The sequence below is a fragment of the Rutilus rutilus genome (assembly GCF_951802725.1).
Source record: "Rutilus rutilus genome assembly, chromosome: 22".
In the NCBI taxonomy this organism is placed as follows: domain Eukaryota; kingdom Metazoa; phylum Chordata; class Actinopteri; order Cypriniformes; family Leuciscidae; genus Rutilus; species Rutilus rutilus.
In genome coordinates, this window is record NC_140227.1 from 23,338,437 (window position 1) to 23,357,867 (window position 19,431).

Genomic DNA, 19,431 nt, shown 5'->3' on the forward strand with positions numbered 1-19,431 from the left:
GTCAGACATGCTTCCTAGGAACTTCTAAAAATGAGTATGCAGGTTTGAAACATAATGAAACTGACTTAATATTTCATTTCACCTATATGCAGCACACCTCAAATTGAAGACTGACCATCTGAAGTGTCCTGCTTGTGTTTGAATTTTCGATTTTATCAAAAGCCAGAGTTACTGCATTTCCAATCATGGCTCCCTTCATTGCAAGGTCATGGTCATGCTGGATGATTTGTGTGGTGTGTGTGTGTGTGTGTGTGTGTGTGTGCGCATGCGTGTGTCTGTGTGTGTGCGTGCGTGCGTGGTTGTGTGTCTGTGTGCCCACATTTGTGCTTATATAGACTAATTTCATGGACTGATATCTATATGATGTTGATTAGCATTAGCGAATTTTCAGACGTTAAAACCAACATGTTCATTACGTTGTTTATCTGCTTTTTAATTAAAAAAGTTTCAGAATTGCCACCATGTCATTAACATAAAAACTCATTTTTTGCATTTGAATTACAATGTTTTTGAGTTAGTCTCTAATGTCAACACAACTACATGTTCGTTGATTTCAGAATTATGTAATATTATAAATGTTTTTATTTTAATGTGTGTGTGTGTTGTATTTATGTATTTTCACATTAATAATTTTCAACATTATTTTTCAAATGTGAAGATGTTTTCATGGTCAGTGGTTTATGCATGCAGTCTGCACAGAGAGTAATGTTTACATAAACGTCTTTGGTAACTAAATCCAGTCTCAGCGTAAATCATCCTCCCTTTACTGACATGCATAAACATAACACAGAAACAGCCCACCAGGTTGTCATGACCCAATGAGTATAAGAATTTGGCTCAACTTCTCAACAGCAACCTTGAAGACTATGAAAAAGGCCTTTACTCTACTTTCTTTATCCTTTTTCTACCGTTTTTCCTCTGTTTGCAAAACTGTAGACTTTTTTCAATACTGTTTTGTACAATTTTGTTCAATAATATAAATGAAATAATAACAAACAGGGTAGCCTTGAGTCATTTCATAGACAATGAAAAGGAAATAAGGAACACCAAAACTTTTTTGCCGTCGGAATCAATAACCTGGTTGGCAGCACTCCGACATATAGCCAAAGTCCCTTTAAGGCAAGTCATTTCACTTGGCAACCATCTTTAAAACACTTCTCAGGCCTCAGGCAGCTGTTTCAGTCATGCAAGTACAGCATCTCTTTCAATGGGGAAATATCAAATTCTCCAAAGCTGCTCACCAAGCTTATAAAGTTTCATGCTTGAAATCAGCAATGAAATCTGAGAACAACTGTCTCATAAATTGTTTCTAAAGTATTTTTTCCATTTCATTTCATTTCAGTATTTTTCATAAAAAAAATTACATTCCACCGCTCCTGACACGTCGGCGGGCCCGCCATCTTGCAAGGGTCAGCGTGTCGTCACAGTAAGAATCAATGATGCCACAACATTGTGCTAGCCTGGAAATCCAGACCTAAATCTAAAAGATGAATGGTCTGGCGTCGACAAATGAAAATCGGCCAGCTCGAGGGGTGGCACGAAGCATGCATTCGAAAATCTCACTGCACGCAATTGGATAACACTACGACCAATCACAACAAGTTATCGCTTAGCTACCAGCGGAGCTAACTGGTTGATTAGACTCTTACCGTATCCGGTCAGCAAAACAGCAAAACAGCAAAAACGCCCTTCTTGCAAAGGAACGATTCGAGTGGCGTCTTCTGTTCCTCTTTTAGAGAAAAAGTCTAAATCTATCATTGTAGCGGCCAAAGCCGCTTCAAACAAATGGTGTTCATCCATAGCCATCTTGCAATGTTTACTAATGACTTCGACGTCGCAGCGCTGTCGTCATCTCGCCTCTGGCCCGCCTATATCAGATAACCCGATGTGATTGGTGCAGCTCAGATAGAGGGGCATATTTAATGAGCATCATTACTCGACACCAGAGTAACTCGCTGAGCAAATTCAACTCGCAAGAACTCTGGATTACCAGGGTAACATTGTGCAGCTTCTGGTTGTGAAACCGCCGAGATTTAAATTCCCGAAGAAATGGGATAACCTTTCACAGGTGAGAATGTGCTGGTTTGTGTTTTTACTATGGTACTTTTAACGTTTTTACTTTTACTTTGGTAACTTTTTAATGTCGTATCAGCTGATGCCTTCGTGTTGTATTGTGTTAGTTAAGCAAAATCATCTGCTGAAGTCTATTTCATATATTGATATTATTATGCGTCTAACTACGGTTGCAGACGCTCAGTCAACTCACTCTCGAGTACTCACGGACCCCTCCAGTATGGCAGATGGCTTATGTATAGCGGCCCATTGAAACGGATGCTAATGAGGCATCTATGTATATACTGTATATCTTACATATTAGAGACATATATATTGGTGGAATTTGATTGGTGGAATTGGTGGACGACTCCAGTTCGAATCCCATTTCCTGATCCCATTTCCCTTTCACTGTCCCTTGCTTTCATTGTTGATCTGCTGTCCTATCAAATAAAGGCATAAAAGCCACCCTATATAGCATATATATATATACTTTTTGGGCAAATTGTTCTTGTTGCCTTGTTGTGTTAGGAGACGTTCTGTCTGTTACTATAGTAACTACCTCGAATTTCTTCCTGCAGCCTCTGTGACTTTACCCATAAAGTGAAATGGCCTTGTGTCGAAGCGAGTTACAAATTGAATACTCCTTTTCTCAAGGGCTTCTGTCATTCTGTCTGAGGCTCTACAAGGTATGGGAGAGGAAATTCATTTGACACACTACTGTGCTTGCTCACCAGCCGAGGGTGTGTGTGCAACAAAAGCCCTAAAAAAAAAAGTATTTTTTTTTATATATTAGAAACAACTGCTTTACTAATGTGAGAGCTATAGTGAATGGGTTCACTCATGCATAGGAGCAGAAAAAATAATTCTAAAATTAATTAAAATTTGAAATATCTATTAGAAATGAACTCTACAAAAGTATTGTTTCTCAGTAACTATAAATAAATAAAAATGTCAGCTTGTGTCAAATGCACAGCTAATAATTGAGGGCCAAAACACAATCGAGTGTCTAAGCCTAAATAAAAACTATAGAGTGGTGCAGGAATGACGTTCTATCGCAAGTCAATGTGTGTGTGTGTGTGTGTGTTTTAAATGCCTGAAATAAGGTCTGTGGTTAACACAAGCTCTATTTTCACATGTTATTCTATGACATAAATACATAGGTAATACCACATTGTGATTTTTTTTTTTAAAGCTATCACTTGTTATCTTCCCAATCCAAAAGCCAACTGGAAAAACCCTATCAGGTTTTTTGTCGAGGGAAACATATGTCACCATTTCAGCACTCTATAATGTCATTACTGAAATATTTTAAAACCATTATTCAGCAGTGAGAAGATAAAAAAATAATTTTAACCTTTGAATAATCAAGACATTGGGGATGTTTGGTCAATGCCCAAAATGGCATGTTTGGCAAAACTAATGGTGCGTTCCAGGCAACCTGTAACCCGTGTTTTTCCAACCTTATACCCGTTAAAGTGCACTGGAACGGCAGTCAAACCCGTGACTTCCCACCCGTGAACTCGCACTAGATCGATGTACTCCCAGTTACGAGCTCTGACGTCACATAGCCCGCGAAACCATACAAAACAACAATGGCAGCCCCTACGGATGCAGTGTTTCTGCAGGCGGTACACGGTGAGAACACACTTTAGGACAATATAACGTTGCAGTCAAATTAATAATAATATAATAATAATAAATAAACAAGCTTTGGCGACAGAAATTATTACAAATGCGCATAAGCCCCGTAAGGTCCGCCATGCTGGTTTGTTTACATCTAGCTACCACAATTGGCGGTTTGGCGTGACTGGCCTGGAACGCTACGTGAGTCGTGAGTCGTGGTTTGAAGTCGTGATTTACGTGCTCAAAAACCTGCCTGGAACGCAGCATAAATACACTATCACAATTACCTCATGTCAACCAACAAGCACATTTGCGGAGGAGTGATTGTTTGGCCTTGTTTTGCAGCCAGAGGAACTATCACCTTGCAGTCTTCAACTGGACCATGATCTCATCTTTATACAGAGAAAGGTCAGGTCACCTACAGCTAAAGTAGCAATTGTGCGATGCAACAGGTCAATGACCGAAAGAGCACAAGCACATTAACTCAATTGCTGGAACAGAATAGAATGACGGATTTCAAATGACCATGTCAAAGTCCAAACCTCAAACCCACTGATAAGTGGCATGAACGACTGCCCTCAAATATCAATGAACTGAAGAAATGTGTAAAGATAAGTGGGCCAAAACTCATCCAACACCTTTACAGATACCCTGATAAATGATTACATCACATTCTTTTTTTTTAAATCCCATGACATCAAAATTTAAGTTTTGTGGCTTTGTCTATGTGTGTCATGCTTTGAGGCAATAAAAGTTGCCCATGTTCAATTTTAGCTTAAGCATACATATAATATTCAGTTTTCCTCTTCCAAGAAACAGACCAGAATACTGATGACTCATTCTGCACTATGTCGATTTTTACCAGTTAAATGCTTTCAAGAAAGAGAATGTCCCTCTCCCTAATAACACTTGTAACCAACTAGCAAAAACTAGTTCATAGCTCTGACGTAGCCTATTACCTAAAAGAGTAGGTTAAAAAGCCCGTATGTCAGTGTTCATGTTGACACAAGAAGGAAAACTGCATAGTTCACATATAATTTGTACATGTTGGCTAACTTGACCAAATTATAACATTGAATCTTATGTGTTGTACTCCTAGTTTACTTAGGGCCTCGTATACTGGCACTTTGGCATAAAGCAGTGAACATGTGAAAATGACAAGCTGTATAAATTATTCTGTGTGTTTGCTAGCCTATGCAGGAATAATGAACTCCCTTGTCAGTTTAGACAGGGTATAAATTAAGGTGGTCAGTACGGTGCCCGAGTGAGCTCAACGCACTGCAACTGAAGTATACTGAACTGCAACTGAATAGAAAAACACCCGCCAATTAAGAAAACCTCTTCATCAGTTTCACAACACATGTGTGTTCCAAATCCTCACGAAACAACCAAATACAGAAACGCACTGCAAAAGTTCACAACCCACCCAAATACAGAAGCGCGCTGCAAATAGCACAGACCACAACGGAAATGTTTCCAGGGGACCCCAATAAGTGACGAACCCGGCTGGGACGTGCTGCTTATTGCTCGTGAGCAGCCCGATGCCCTACTCCCTTCGAAAGGCAGACGGCAGAGCCCTTGAAGTGGGGACTTTGGAGTGAGCAGGGCACTTGTGTGCCATTATGTATACAGTTTGGATCGCACTTGGTGAAGGGAGCAGCGAAAGATAACGTAATTTCCTCATTATTTTCACCTGGGATGTTCCCACAACAACGTAGCAGGGTGTCCATCTGCAGAAAGCTGTTATTACCAGAAATAACTTATTATTGCTGTTAACATAGGCTAACTGTTTCAAATAAATATACATTTTATACAAAAACAGTTTTTAAAATATTCGTTATATATCTGTGTGTGAGTGTCTCAACTTTAAAACTTGCCGTCTCATCTTTGGACCCTATAGGGGAGAGTGGGGTGATTTGTGCCAGGGGGGAAGTAGTTCCACCCCTTGTTTCTGGAAAACCATAGAAGAAATTGGTCATGTGACCACATCATTTTGAAAAGCAATCAATTTTACTCATCCTCCAAAGAAGAGAGACACATGGCATGAGAGTTAAGCACATTTTAGTGCAAAAAAACAGTTTTTTCCCTTTCAAAGTAAAATTTCTATGATTAAGGTTTTTTGATTGTAGTGTCTGACCAATTATAGACAAGCTTGAAAACATTTCACACATGTTTTAGTGCTTTAGTAGGCTACACAATGAGTCTATACAGTTAGCATGATGTTAGCTCTTAACTGCTGGATCATGCTAGTTTTTCAAACTTGTGTGTCTTGGGTGATTTGTGCCAAAGGGCCTGGGTTAAGTTGTGCCAGATCCAGACCACCTAGACCTACTGTACATACTCACAGGAGCTAATCTTGAGAAGTGAGGAGATGGGCATGCCTCATCATTGTTTGACTTATGCCTGTCTGCTATTTGTTTAATTTAGCTAACACTGATTTCAGTTTTGAGTTTGCACTATGTTATTAAAGAGAAGTTTTATTCCGTTTTTAAGTGGCCTATGTCACAATAGGATGTTTAGAAATTAGCCTAGTCACTTTATTCTTATATGTTACATAATTGACAGACAGCGCTATGTCAACAGGCATCTATTGCCAAAGCCTTTTTGCCTGAAATGATTCACAAATATCATATATTGTGTTGCTATGGTGCTCTAAATGGTTGCTAGGGCGTAGCTTGATAGCTTCACAATGATCCTGAGAGACTGATTGGTTGTCTGAGTAAAATGAGCCCGCCCCCTTGTCTCTATGACACTGATCCAGAGTTATGTTCAATACAAAATCCCTATGCAATTGACCATAGGAAAAACGCATGCTATGGTATTCCAGGGTGACAATATCTAAATAAACCTTAAATGAGTAATTTTGTATTGAATTTATCTTGCTTTCATATAGCATTGCGGTTCATAACATTAAAATGTTCTGTTTTACTTCAGAAATCACTGGCACAATTTACCCCAATGTATTCCCCCAAAGGCACAACTTCCCCCGCACCAGGGGCAAGTTGTGCCATGAGACCACTTTTTTCCCAAAAGCTATATTTCTGAAACAATTTATTTCAGATCCAAAGTTATTGTTCTCAGGGATGCACCACATCCTGAAATATATGTACATCCTTAAGTTGAAGGCATTCCTGCCATGGCCTCACTTTAAAGCGGGGCTCAGTAACTTCGGGATTTCTTCGCTGTATTCTCGCTTTTTGCTCGCAGGTTTCTCTCTAGAGCTCCCCCCACAGCTTCGGAATAGATATTTGACAACACTGTTGTAAAAACTCGTTGGTGATTCTCGGACACCAGAGGCTAGCAGATCAACGACATCAAAGCAGATGGGACATTCTTTAAAACGTCTTCTTCCTTCGGGTTCGAACAGCGTGAGGGAGCGCAATAATGACAGCATTTTAGCAGATTTCTTTTGGCCGTAAAGCAATTGTTTACATCGCGAGACCTGATATCACGCGATACTTCCTGACGCGGCGGCCGCCGGCCCGCCGCCTCAAAGTTGCAAGTGCGTATTTTCCGCTCACGGGCACCAGGGGGGTGCGAAACGACCACCATTCAACCCGAAATAAGTAATATAACCATTCCAATGACTCTGAAGCTGTTCAGTTAAGGTAAAAAAGTTACTTAGTTCACCTTTAAAGTCATTTTGAGTAAAAACTGGCACAACTCACCCCTCTTTCCCCTATTACCTAGCATTTCTTATGAAACTTATTTAAACGTAACATGACAACATTTGTCTAAACAAAAAAACATACAAATCTAACATTTGTTCTAGCATTGACATCTGGTTGTGTTGTGAGTATCTGGAGCACACGTGTGTTGTGAAACTGATAATGTTTTCTTATACTGCAAGTAAGTTTTCTTTAAGTGAACTTAACATCATACTGACTGTTCACTATTTATTTGTTATTTTTGCACTTTAAGTATATGTTCCTATTTAGGTCATTTTTATACTTAAAATATACATTTAACTGCACTTTAAGTAGATTTGAAGTACATTTCTATGTGCACTATACCAGTGGACTACACAAAAAATCCACATACCCAGAATTAGGAGAATAGCTGTTTTCTTTATAAATCAATATTTTCAAACAAATCTATTGTTTTGAATGCCAAAACATGTAATTTTATGTAAAATTGTGTGGGGAAAAAAGTATTTAATAGGCTACTCAATCAAAAGAGGCAAATCTGAACACTCAATCAAAATATTGAAAACAAGTAAGCCAAATATACTTATTTTTAAAACACAAAATGCATTCTGTATGTTAATGGGAAGATGCTGTCTGAATCGTTTATTCAACTGTGAAATAAAAATGTATTGTACTGATCTATTCAAGTACTTTTTAATGCCTCTCCCTCTGGATGGAGATACAACTTCATGCAACCTCATTAAAAAGAAAAACAAAACATAGATCGTTTGCCTCCTTCCGTTAAACTGTCATTACCCTCAGCAAATAAATAAACTGCAGCCCTTCACTGTGTTTGTCTTGGCTGAACGATCTGCGAGGTGCAAAAGGAGCTTTAGTTTGGAGGGCAGTGACCTTGAAAAAGACCAGTAGCACCTCGGTCGCCCCCCCTCCTTTACCCACACCGATAAGAGGTCAGCGCTGTCAGTCACCGCGCTTCCGAACACCACATGAGTAATGCGAGAAGAGGAGAGATAAGATGATCACAGGGATATTCAGGGAAAGATCTAAAAAGTGATAAGAACAACATGAACAACCTGGTGTACAGAACAAGGACAGTAACAATGCCAAAAAAGTCAAATATGTAGGCTATTTAAAAAATAAAAAAAGTATTCTTTTTTTTTTTTTGGGTCAAAGGCGTATAATGTCCACAATAAAGAAAAGGAAGGAAATCTTTTTTCTTTTTCTTTTTCTTTTCTTTTTTTGTTTAAAGCTATATTCCTGTTGGGTTCATAACATTGTGAAAAACTTTTATACCATTTAAAAAAAAAAAATTGGTTTCATGATATGTGTGAGTTATGTTCACTTTATTTTATTTTGATGGTCCCTTTAACACATTCTGTTGACTATAAGTAACATTGCACCTACATGTCAGAACTCTCATTAGAGTGTTTGTAGAATATTAGCAGCCTGTTAGGGTTGGAATAAGCTGACATGTATACTTGCAAAGTTGCTTATAGTCAGTCGAGTGTCTGTTGGAGGAGCATCACAATGAAGTGTTAGCAGATTAAGCAGACAGTCTAATGAGAGTTAGTATACAGTACAGGCCAAAAGTTTGGAAATTTTAATGTTTTTGAAAGAAGTTTCTTCTGCTCATCAAGCCTGCATTTATTTGATCAAAAATACAGAAAAAAAAGTAATAATGTGATATATTATTACAATTTAAAATAATTGGTTTTCAATTTATTATACTTTAAATGATCATTTATTTCTGTGATGCAAAGCTGAATTTTCAGGATCATTACTCCAGTCTATCACATGATCCTTTAGAAATCATTCTAATATGATGATTCATTATCAAAGTTGGAAACAGTTCTGCTGCTTAATATTTTTTCATAACCTGTGATACTTTTTTAGGATACTTTGATGAATAAAAAGTAAAAGAAAAAAAAAGAAGCAAATGTTTTAAAAATAGAAATCTTTTGTAACAACAATATACACTACTGGTCAGTAATTTGGGGTCAGTAATTTTTTTTCTTTCTTTTTTTGAAATAAATCAATACTTTTATTCAGCAAGGATGTGTTAAATTGATAAAAAGTGATAGTAAAGAAGATTTATATTATTAGAAAATATTTTTTTTATTTTGAATAAATGCAGTTCTTTTATTCATCAAATATATTAGGCAGCAGAACTGTTTCCAACACTCATAATAAATCAGAATATTAGAATGATTTCTAAAGGATCATGTGATAGACTGGATGTCACATGTGACACTGAAGACTGGAGTAATGATCCTGAAAATTCAGCTTTGCATCACAGAAATAAATGATAATTTAAAGTATAATAAATTGAAAACCAATTATTTAAAATTGTAATAATATATCACAATATTACATTTTTTTCTGTATTTTTGATCAAATAAATGCAGGCTTGATGAGCAGAAGTTCAAATAATTATTTATATATTTTAAGAATTTAATGTTTAATGATTTTTTTTTTCTTTATTATGATATCAGGTTATTTGTATCACCCTCAGTTATTACTTTTTTGTATTTTTAACTTCACACATCAAGATATGTATTTAACATATTTCTGAATAAATTAAGTGATGGGACAAAAAAAAAAAAAAAAATTGTGTCATCACTGACCTTAATAATACCATGAACTGCACAGGCCTAACAATTCACAAAAAGATTGACATCTATATAACAAAAAAACATGAAAAGCATTTTCTCCTTCCTTTTAAAAGCTGATAAGCCTATTTATTCTGTTATCCCAATGATAATATTGTTTGATCCTGTCATTTATGACCCCATCAGAAAAGACATGTTGCGCAGTTTCAGGTCTTGGCACACCAGTTGAGAACCACTGCCACTGTATAGTGTAGTGGTGCTATAAATGTTGCGGTGTGATAAAGATGTGAAACAGTTACTCTTTGTGCGATTGTTGGAAGTTTACCTCAGCCCTGAGACATTGAAAATGTTTCTCTGAAAGCTAGAAGCTTGAAAGCTGCTCTGATGTTTCTCTTACTCTCTCTCTATTTCTTTCTCACATACACACGCGCACTTACGCACACACTGGTTTTCAGGGTCGTTCAGAAGCAGCAGTGTCTGCTGTTTCAGCCTAGCTCAAGGTCAGCACACAGGCATACAAACACAAGGTCGATCTGTTCACAGAACATAAAGGAACAGATGCCAAACACACAGGTCCCTCCCTCTACCACAAACGAACTCGGGCCGGCACCCACACGTCCACTGGCTTAAAGACCTGACCTGATGGCTTCCGTCCTTTAATGGACCATCAGGGTTAGTGCAGGGACTGCGTGGGTTGAGTGATGTGCTGTGTTTGTATGTGAGTGTGTGTGGACATGGGTGGAGTTGAGCAAATGGACCTTTTTTTTTCCTCAGCACAACCCCAAGTGCACTGCATGCCCTTCTTTTGGCTTGTGTGTGGCTCTTTAAAAACAATTATTATCTGATCCTTTTTCTGCTGCTCTAGGTCTCGGTTTAAGGCACTGAAAGCTTGGCCTTGGCCTTGTATTTCTAACTGAAGATGCAACAATGGAAACATAATTCACTTGATGAACTGAAAGTAAACTTGTTTCACATCACCTTCAGGCAAGGGTAAACATTATTTAGACAAAAAAAGAAAGAACATAATTTAACACTTGTAGTACACAAGTGTTAAATTATGTTCTTTCTTTTTTGTCTTACAAGTTTTGCATTAACAAAGGCAGGCATACTATTATTATTCGCTCAATAATTGCAAATTGTTATTTAAATGGCACTAATGGACATGAAATAACTTTGACATATCAAATAATAGTTTTGAAATAGAGCGGTTTATTGAACCTTTATACAAAATTCAAATAAATAAAAAGTTTGCATATGCTCTTTAAAACAATATTTTCATGATTTATCACAACTTTTTGTCAAATCAACTTAGATAATTAATGTGGTTCAGATAACAATATTTTGAGATTCTGTTGATTAAACCAATCTCCTTGGTATTAACTCAGTTTTAAGGCAGCCATGGTTATGTACTTTAAGTTAAACCAACAATTATTTTTTACAGGGTCTGTTTAAGGATCATATTATATCAAGCTTTTATGGCTCATTATCAAGGCAGAAAAATACACAATTTTATTCAGAGGTTCAAACTGAGCAAAAATGTTAAAATGGCCACAAATGATATGTGATATCTTGCATATAAATATCAGTTGTTACTCTATATTTCCCAATAATATGTCTTAGTTTTATGATCAAAGCTCTGAAGGTTTTATTGTGGGGGGTCAAACATAAAATGCAATGCAGCGATTGAATAAACGTTCCTCAAAAGCCTGATGCATCACATTTGATACTCACGTTTTAACAATTTTTCTAAAACATTATTTATGAATAATCAAGTAAACAAAGGTTTTTCAGCTAATTTTATTATATTTATAATGAGGCCTTGGAAATGTGTGTATCAAATTTGACAGTGTCACGCTTGGGTTCCAAATGACAAGGCAGGCAACGAGGATACAAATAACAAGATGATTTATTCCAAACGCGATTATAATCCAAGATGCGAAACAGTATGTGAGACAAACAGTGTGCACTAACCACAAACAATAAGCAACAATGAACATTGAACAAAGAGGAACTTAAATACACAGATGAACAATGGAGACAACAGCGGAGGACAATGAGTGAAGACGATGATGATAGCTGGCAGGTGCGGGTAATGGTGAAGGAGGTGCAGGTGTGTGTACCAAGGAGGATGCTGGGAAATGTAGTGCAGACGGAGACTAACAGATGACAGTGAAAATGACAGTGACAGTTAGCTGGTGACTGTGACATACAGTAAGGTGTGTTATTTGTTATCAGAGGAGACCTGTTTGGCACTTGTGTTGTGTTAAGATATTTCAAATTTTCTTCTTTTATACTCCAGACAAAAATGAATAGCATCATGCAAGTTTGAAAGGGTGAGTAAGAATGACAGAATTTTCATTTTGAAAATGAATTTAATTCGGTTTAAACGTATGATTTCCTGACAAAAAAAAAAAAAAAAAATGATGAAAAACAAATATGCATAATCATGGTCTAACAAATGGTACTTCGATATGTATAAAAAGGATAAACAGTATGGTAAAAGTTGTAATTTAATATAGTATATCAAGTACATAGTCACTTACATAGGAAAAAAATTGGTATTTGTTCATTTGAGTACTGAATTATGAAAAGATTATGAGAATTAAATGAGAATTAATTAATTCGCAGAAATAAAAAAAGATGATGCCTCCATATGAATACCGCATTCAAAACAGAAAAGGTCCTTGCTTTCCTCATATTTTCTCCAGTCGACCATAATTAGTAAAAGCTAGGCAAACAAACAAACAAGACACATCACCAAGGCTATGTAAATAATTCACTCTCATTTTCTCAGTGTAAAAAACCTGTTTCGTGTGCGCATGTGAATATCTAAACAACTTCTATGTGCCTCTTTTCAGTTGATCGTACCAGACACTTATTGGTTTAAAAATTTGGGAAAATAATTATCTTGGGTCATAAATGTATTCGACAGGTAAACCGCATCATTTCTCTTGTCATTAGAACAAAAATCAATGAATCACTTAGACATGGGGCAAAACAAGCTACAGAGGAGATACTCACTTATATTTCCGTTTAAGTTTCATGTATATACAGTACCGGTCAAAAGTTTGGAAACATTACTATTTTTAATGTTTTTGAAATAAGTCTCTTATGCTCATCATTAGAATGATTTCTGAAGGATCATGTGACTCTGAAGACTGGAGTAATGATGCTGAAAATGCAGCTTTGCATCACAGAAATAAATCAAATTTTAAAGTCTATTAAAGTAGAAAACAATTATTTAAATGTATAATAATATTTCACAATATAACTGTTTATCTGTATTTTTGATCAAATAAATGCAGGGTTGATAAGCATAAGATTCTTCTTTCAAAAACATTAAAAATAGTAATGTTTCCGAACTTTTGCCCGTATAGAATTGAGTGATGACAGATGTTTTTAAATGAAATGGTACATTCATTTTAATGATATTTATACAAGTCTACATGGTGTGCAAGTTCTTCAGTCAACACCATTGCTGAGTATGTTCTCCTTAAAACTGCAGTGTACTCAGACCTGCATGGGTAGTAACTGATTACATGTAATCTGGATTACGTAATCAGATTTAAAAAAAAAATATGTACTTGTAATTAGATTACATGTTAGATTAGATTAGATTAAAAATACATTTTTAAAATACTCATTATCACACTACAGTTACCTTTTTATTGATTACATGATTACATATTATTCACACAATGGCAACATTCATAATTTAGGGCTTTAAAGGGATATAAAATTATTGACTTTAACTGTTGAAGTTGAAATGAAATGTTGATGTTTTCAAAACTAATGGCAGGTTTTGTCTGATGTGTAAATAATCAGTGTTTTAATAAAACGTTTGCTATATTCTACAAAAAAAAAAAAATAGCTGCATATAATGCCAAATAAATGACTTCAGTCTTCACTGATACAGATCTCACTCTGCCTTTATAGCTAAAAGCTGCTCTTTCTCCTCTTTAATCTGCTCTGTAACCTCTCTGTCTTTCTGCTCCCTTGTTCTCGGGTATATTGTAGGTGAGCCAGGTTACCCACAGTTCATCTGGCTGTGCGCCTCTCAATCACAGAGCCGTCTCTGCGGGTGGAGAATCTGTCAGTGGGGTCCGCTCTGCCCGCTGGAGATTGATATCTGTGGCCTTAGCTGCTGCAACTCTGCCACCACGGTCCAACAATTTTACATATTAATTTATGTTCTGCAGGGTTGTAATTGAGAGAGGAGGAGGGGGCGGACTATTTGCAGAGAGATGAATGCCTCTCTCTCTATGATATATGACCCTTTCATCACCTTTTGTAAGGCTTGTTTAAACTGGGCATGTATACGTTGCCTTCACAGGTGAGTAAAACGGGGTCATGTTTGCATAAAAGCCAAAATTATTGGTGCAGTTATGGTGCTGTGGAGAGGAAGAATAGAAACCCGGTGATGTATTGAAACACTATGATTTATTTTATAGCTGTATTTGTTAGGATGCCCAGTCAATGTGAATGAAAGGTACTTAACGTGTGAACTTTAGCGTTGGCAATGGTTGATTTATTATATAAAAAAAGGATAATTTTCAGGAAAGACTCAATATTCTTTATTCTTTTTTTTTCAGGTTGTGGCTGAACTTTCAAGATTTTTTCCTCCCCAATATTCCGATTTACGGACAGTCAGCATAAAAATATGAATTTTTCAATAGCTAAGCCTTTTTTTTGTGCCGATTTTTGACTTTATGATGATAGGATAGTGGACAGAAAGCAAGGTGGGACGGGATCGGGAAAGGTCCACGAGCCGGGATTCAAACTTGGGTCACCCGAAGCGCAACGGCACTATATGTCGGAGCGCTGCCCACGAGGCTATTGGCGCCGACTTTATGGCTAATTCTAATATAAAACATATTACATACCCTGCAATATTACTATTAATATTTATATAAAAATAATAACATAAATGTTAACATCACTGTGTTAATTTAAAATATTAGAATTGGAATTGATGTTAATATTAATAATTATATTAAGATTTAAAAAGTTTGTGTTAGCCCTGTTTTGGGGTTTGTGTGTAGGTCAGTATAAAAATGGGATGTCATTCACCCTGCTCCTCGTTCATTTTCTTAAAGTTAGACTTCACTCCTTCATTCCCCAATCAATTCATTATAAACAATATAACAGGTAAATATATATATATAAGAGAATTCCTGTTTTCCCATTCATTTTTCGCCAACATTGTATAGGGTCACTAATGACCCGAACTGTGTAACAGTGCGTATATATTTTTCTGCATAACAATAATTGAATCTTTGATGACTGAATAAGTGCAATTCACCTTTATTCAACAAGCTGGCAATGTCTGAAACACAATGATGAAGTGATGTTTCACTCAGTTACCACAGGCAGAAAACAAAAGAATAGGAAGTATCATCAGCAAAACTTGAAATGGCTCAGCGATTTACTGAAGAGCAAGTACTGAACGCAATCAAATATTAGAGTCACTGTCATTTGATGGTGGATCTGATGAAGAAGCTGTCAGCGATCAAAATATTGATTTTGAGGATATTGAAAATGAAATGTTTGAGATTGCGAATATGGGCCAGATGCTGAATGTAGGAAAGGAGCTCTGACGAGGACAGTAATGGTGGTATAAAACATCTGCTCAAACTGAACCCTTCCAAGCTGCAAAAAGCAACAAAATAAGCTTTATTTTATTCTACTGAAATTGTTACTCTAATATCAGGAGAGTTTTGTATGTTAGATATAGATCTGGGATGTTAGATATAAGACCCGAATAGGTAATAATGATTAGCGAAACACTCATGCATTTAAGGGTTAAATATAAAAGTTGATAAATGGGGACATGCAATTTACCAAATTATATCATATTGCAAATGATTTTAGATTTTTTTTTTTTTATCTCACACAAATTAGCCTGGCAACTCACCATTGGCACGGCTCAATCCGAGGGGCGGGATAAACGGTTGTCTTTCAAAATCCCTCTGCACGCAATAGGATAGCGCTACAACCAATCAGAGCAACGAAGAAGGCTAGTTGGTATATTAAACTTTGCCGTATCCAGTCGGCAAAACTCCGAAGACATCTTTCTTTTAAAAAAATGACTTAAGTGCCGTTCTTTGCTCTTTTCTCAAAGAAAAGTTTAACTCCAAGTCCTCCAGAGTCGCGGCCAAAGCCGTTTCGAAAGACCGCTGTTCGCCAGCAGCAGCCATTCTTTGTTTTCAAGTAGCAGGGAACCGTCGCAACTCTGTCGTCATTATGTTAAGCCCGCCCCGCCTACTCTATACACGATGTGATTGGCCTGACCTGAGTTTGGTTTTTCCAGCTCGAAAGTCAACGGAGAGTTGCTAGACCACACTGGCTGCAAAATCAATTTTGCTGCTGCTAGGGTGCGTCTAGATTTCTAGGCTACACACAAATGGCATCATATCATTTTCAGATATTCACCTGCACAAAACCAAATAATCAGTCGAAAAAGGTAAAAAGCACTTTCTCCTTCACCAAAGTGCAGGGACATATTCTGAAGTTTTGTGCATTCGATCTAGATGTATTTTACAGTGAAACTGGATGATGCTTTGTCTCAAGGCCTCTCTGCGTAGTGAAGGTCAAACACCATAGGTAGCAGAGAGAGCCTTGAAGTCCTCATTGACTAAGAAAGTGTGTGCTTTGTTCTTGCAATTCTCAATGTCAGCTGGCAGGATAATCTGCCACAGTTTTTTTCCGCCCTTTGCTCGTGCTGTGTCTTCTGCTGATGTAATTACAAATAAAAGTATGGCTCAAGGCTGCTGCAGAAACATCTATGTAAACTGTATAATTAAACAGAAACACGCTGTCTCTATATTTTGTACGTGTGCATGCTGCATTTGTCATGTCAACCTATAAGTTTCTATTCAATTTAAAGGAGAACTCCGGTCAATTTTAACATTGAGCTCATTTTTTTGTACATTTGGAGTGCTGTCAGTACAGAGAACAACGACAAAAATCGGTGTTGCCTACACCGAGTTATCCTCGTTTTAAAATTTGCACCCTGTTGACTTCAATGGGGCAAGTTTTAAACCTGCTTTTAGCCTCTAAACAACCTTGATGTGTCATTACAAGTGCACAGGTCATGTGAGTGATTCCTTCTGAGTGAACGCGGGTGAATCTGACTGCAGTAGATGTGAAAGAAATATATAAAAAATGATGTTTATTCAGCCAGCGCACATACCTGTGTTTACATCCTGTTTTCGGTCGAAGTCCACAGTAATCGATTGTCGAGTTCACGTGCATAGGTTTAGTACCTATGATCACGCGCGTGAACTCGACAATCGACTACTGTGGACTTCGACCGAAAACAGGATGTAAATACAGGTATGTGCGCTGGCTGAATAAACATAATTTTTTATATATTTCTTTCACATCTACTGATAACACGGTGTAGGCAACACCGATTTTTGTCGTTGTTCTCTGTACTGACAGCACTCCAAATGTACAAAAAAATGAGCTCAATGTTAAAATTGACCGGAGTTCTCCTTTAAAGCTGCATTCAGTAACTTCTGGATTTCTTCGCTGTATTCTCGCTTTTTGCTCGCAGGTTTCTCTCTAGAGCTCCCCCCACAGCTTCGGAATAGATATTTGACAACACTGTTGTAAAAACTCGTTGGCGATTCTCAGACACCAGAGGCTAGCAGATCAACGACATCAAAGCAGATGGGATATTCTTTAAAACGTCTTCTTCATTTGGGTTCGAACAGCGTGAGGGAGCGCAATAATGACGGCATTTTAGCAGATTTCTTTTGGCCGTAAAGCAATTGTTTACATCGCGAGACCTGATATCATGCGAGACTTCCTGACGCGGCGGCCGGCGGCCCGCCGCCCCAAAGTTGCAAGTGCGTATTTTCCGCTCACGGGCACCAGGGGGGTGCGAAACCACCACCATTCAACCCGAAATAAGTAAAATAACCATTCCAATAACTCCGAAGCTGTTCAGTTAAGGTAAAAAAGTTACTTAGTTCACCTTTAAGGGTCAAGCTACAGTGAAACACTTCAAATGGAAGTGAATGGGGTCAATCAGTTATCATCAAAATACTCCCTTTCAATAGTGTGTTAACATGGTTTTAATGTGAAAAAAAGCACTTATTAACCTTTTCTGTTACAACTTTTTTCCCCCATGACAACATACGTGCCTCAAAAAAAATGTGGAAAACAACTTTACAGCTACACATACACCACCATTAAAAAAGATTTATTTTTTAATCGAGTAAAAACAGTTATATTGTCAATTATTATTTCAATTAAAAATAACTGTTTCCTGTGTTTAAATATATCTTAATGTGATGGCAAAGCAAAATTACTCCAGTTTTAGTGTCACGTCCTTCAGAAATCATTCTAATATGATGATATGGTGTTCAAAAAACATTTCTTATTATCAATATTTAAATGTTTTGTGCTGCTCAATATTTATGTGGAAACCAATAAAAAAAAAATTTATCTCAGGATTAAAGGATAAAAATTTCAATAAATGTAATGCATCCTTGCTGAATAAAAATATAAATTTCTTCAAAAATATCTTACAGAGCTGCTTTAAAAATGGCCACATTCAATTTCATTATAAGTGCCTCACCATAACTTGGTTATCAACATTATGTCATAAAAAGCTTTCGATGGAGCTTAAGTATTGAGAATAATGCTGCTGCTGAAATCTTAATGAACATCAAAACAGCATTTGCAATTAAAGAGCAAAAAAACTGGAGAAAGCTATCCATATAGCATTCACATTCATTGATTCGTCCGACCGACGGAGCACAAGCTCAAACATGAGCTTCAGCAGACATAGTCTCTCGCTTTTTGTCTCTGCCTGTATCTTGGAAGCATGAATCTGAGCTGTCACCTGTAATAAAACTCATTTGCTGAACTGAGGATGTGAATAAGGACAGACAAGGTCAAGGCTGGGTGCTGGCGGAGGGGGAGCTTTGTAGCGTACAGTAACATGATTAACTGATCTGATATTACATGTGTGCACTATTCAAAGGCTTTTTTCTATATTCATATTCTCTCTCTTTCAGTCTCTCATAAAAACAAAGATATGGACAGAGATGGGCAGTATTTTAATTACATGTATTTGAAATATGTATTTAATTACTTTTGAGTATTTTGTAATTTGTATTTTCCTTAACAAAAATAAATGAAATGTAATTTGTAATTAAATACTTCGAGAGACTGTAATTTGTATTTAAAATATTAAAATACTTTTTTAAATATATAATTTTATTTAGCATATTAACTTTCATCACCAGGCTTAGAGGGATAGTTCACCCAAAAATGAAAATGTTCCCATGATTTACTCACCCTGAAGCCATCCTAGGTTTATATGACTTTCTTCTTTCAGAAGAATACAATCGGAGTTATATAAAAAATGTCCTGGCTCTTCCAAGCTTTATAATGGCAGTGAATGGCTGTTTAAGTTTTAAGTCCATCAAAGCATATCTATCCATCATAAAGTGCTCCACAGGCTCTGGGGGGTTAATAAAGGC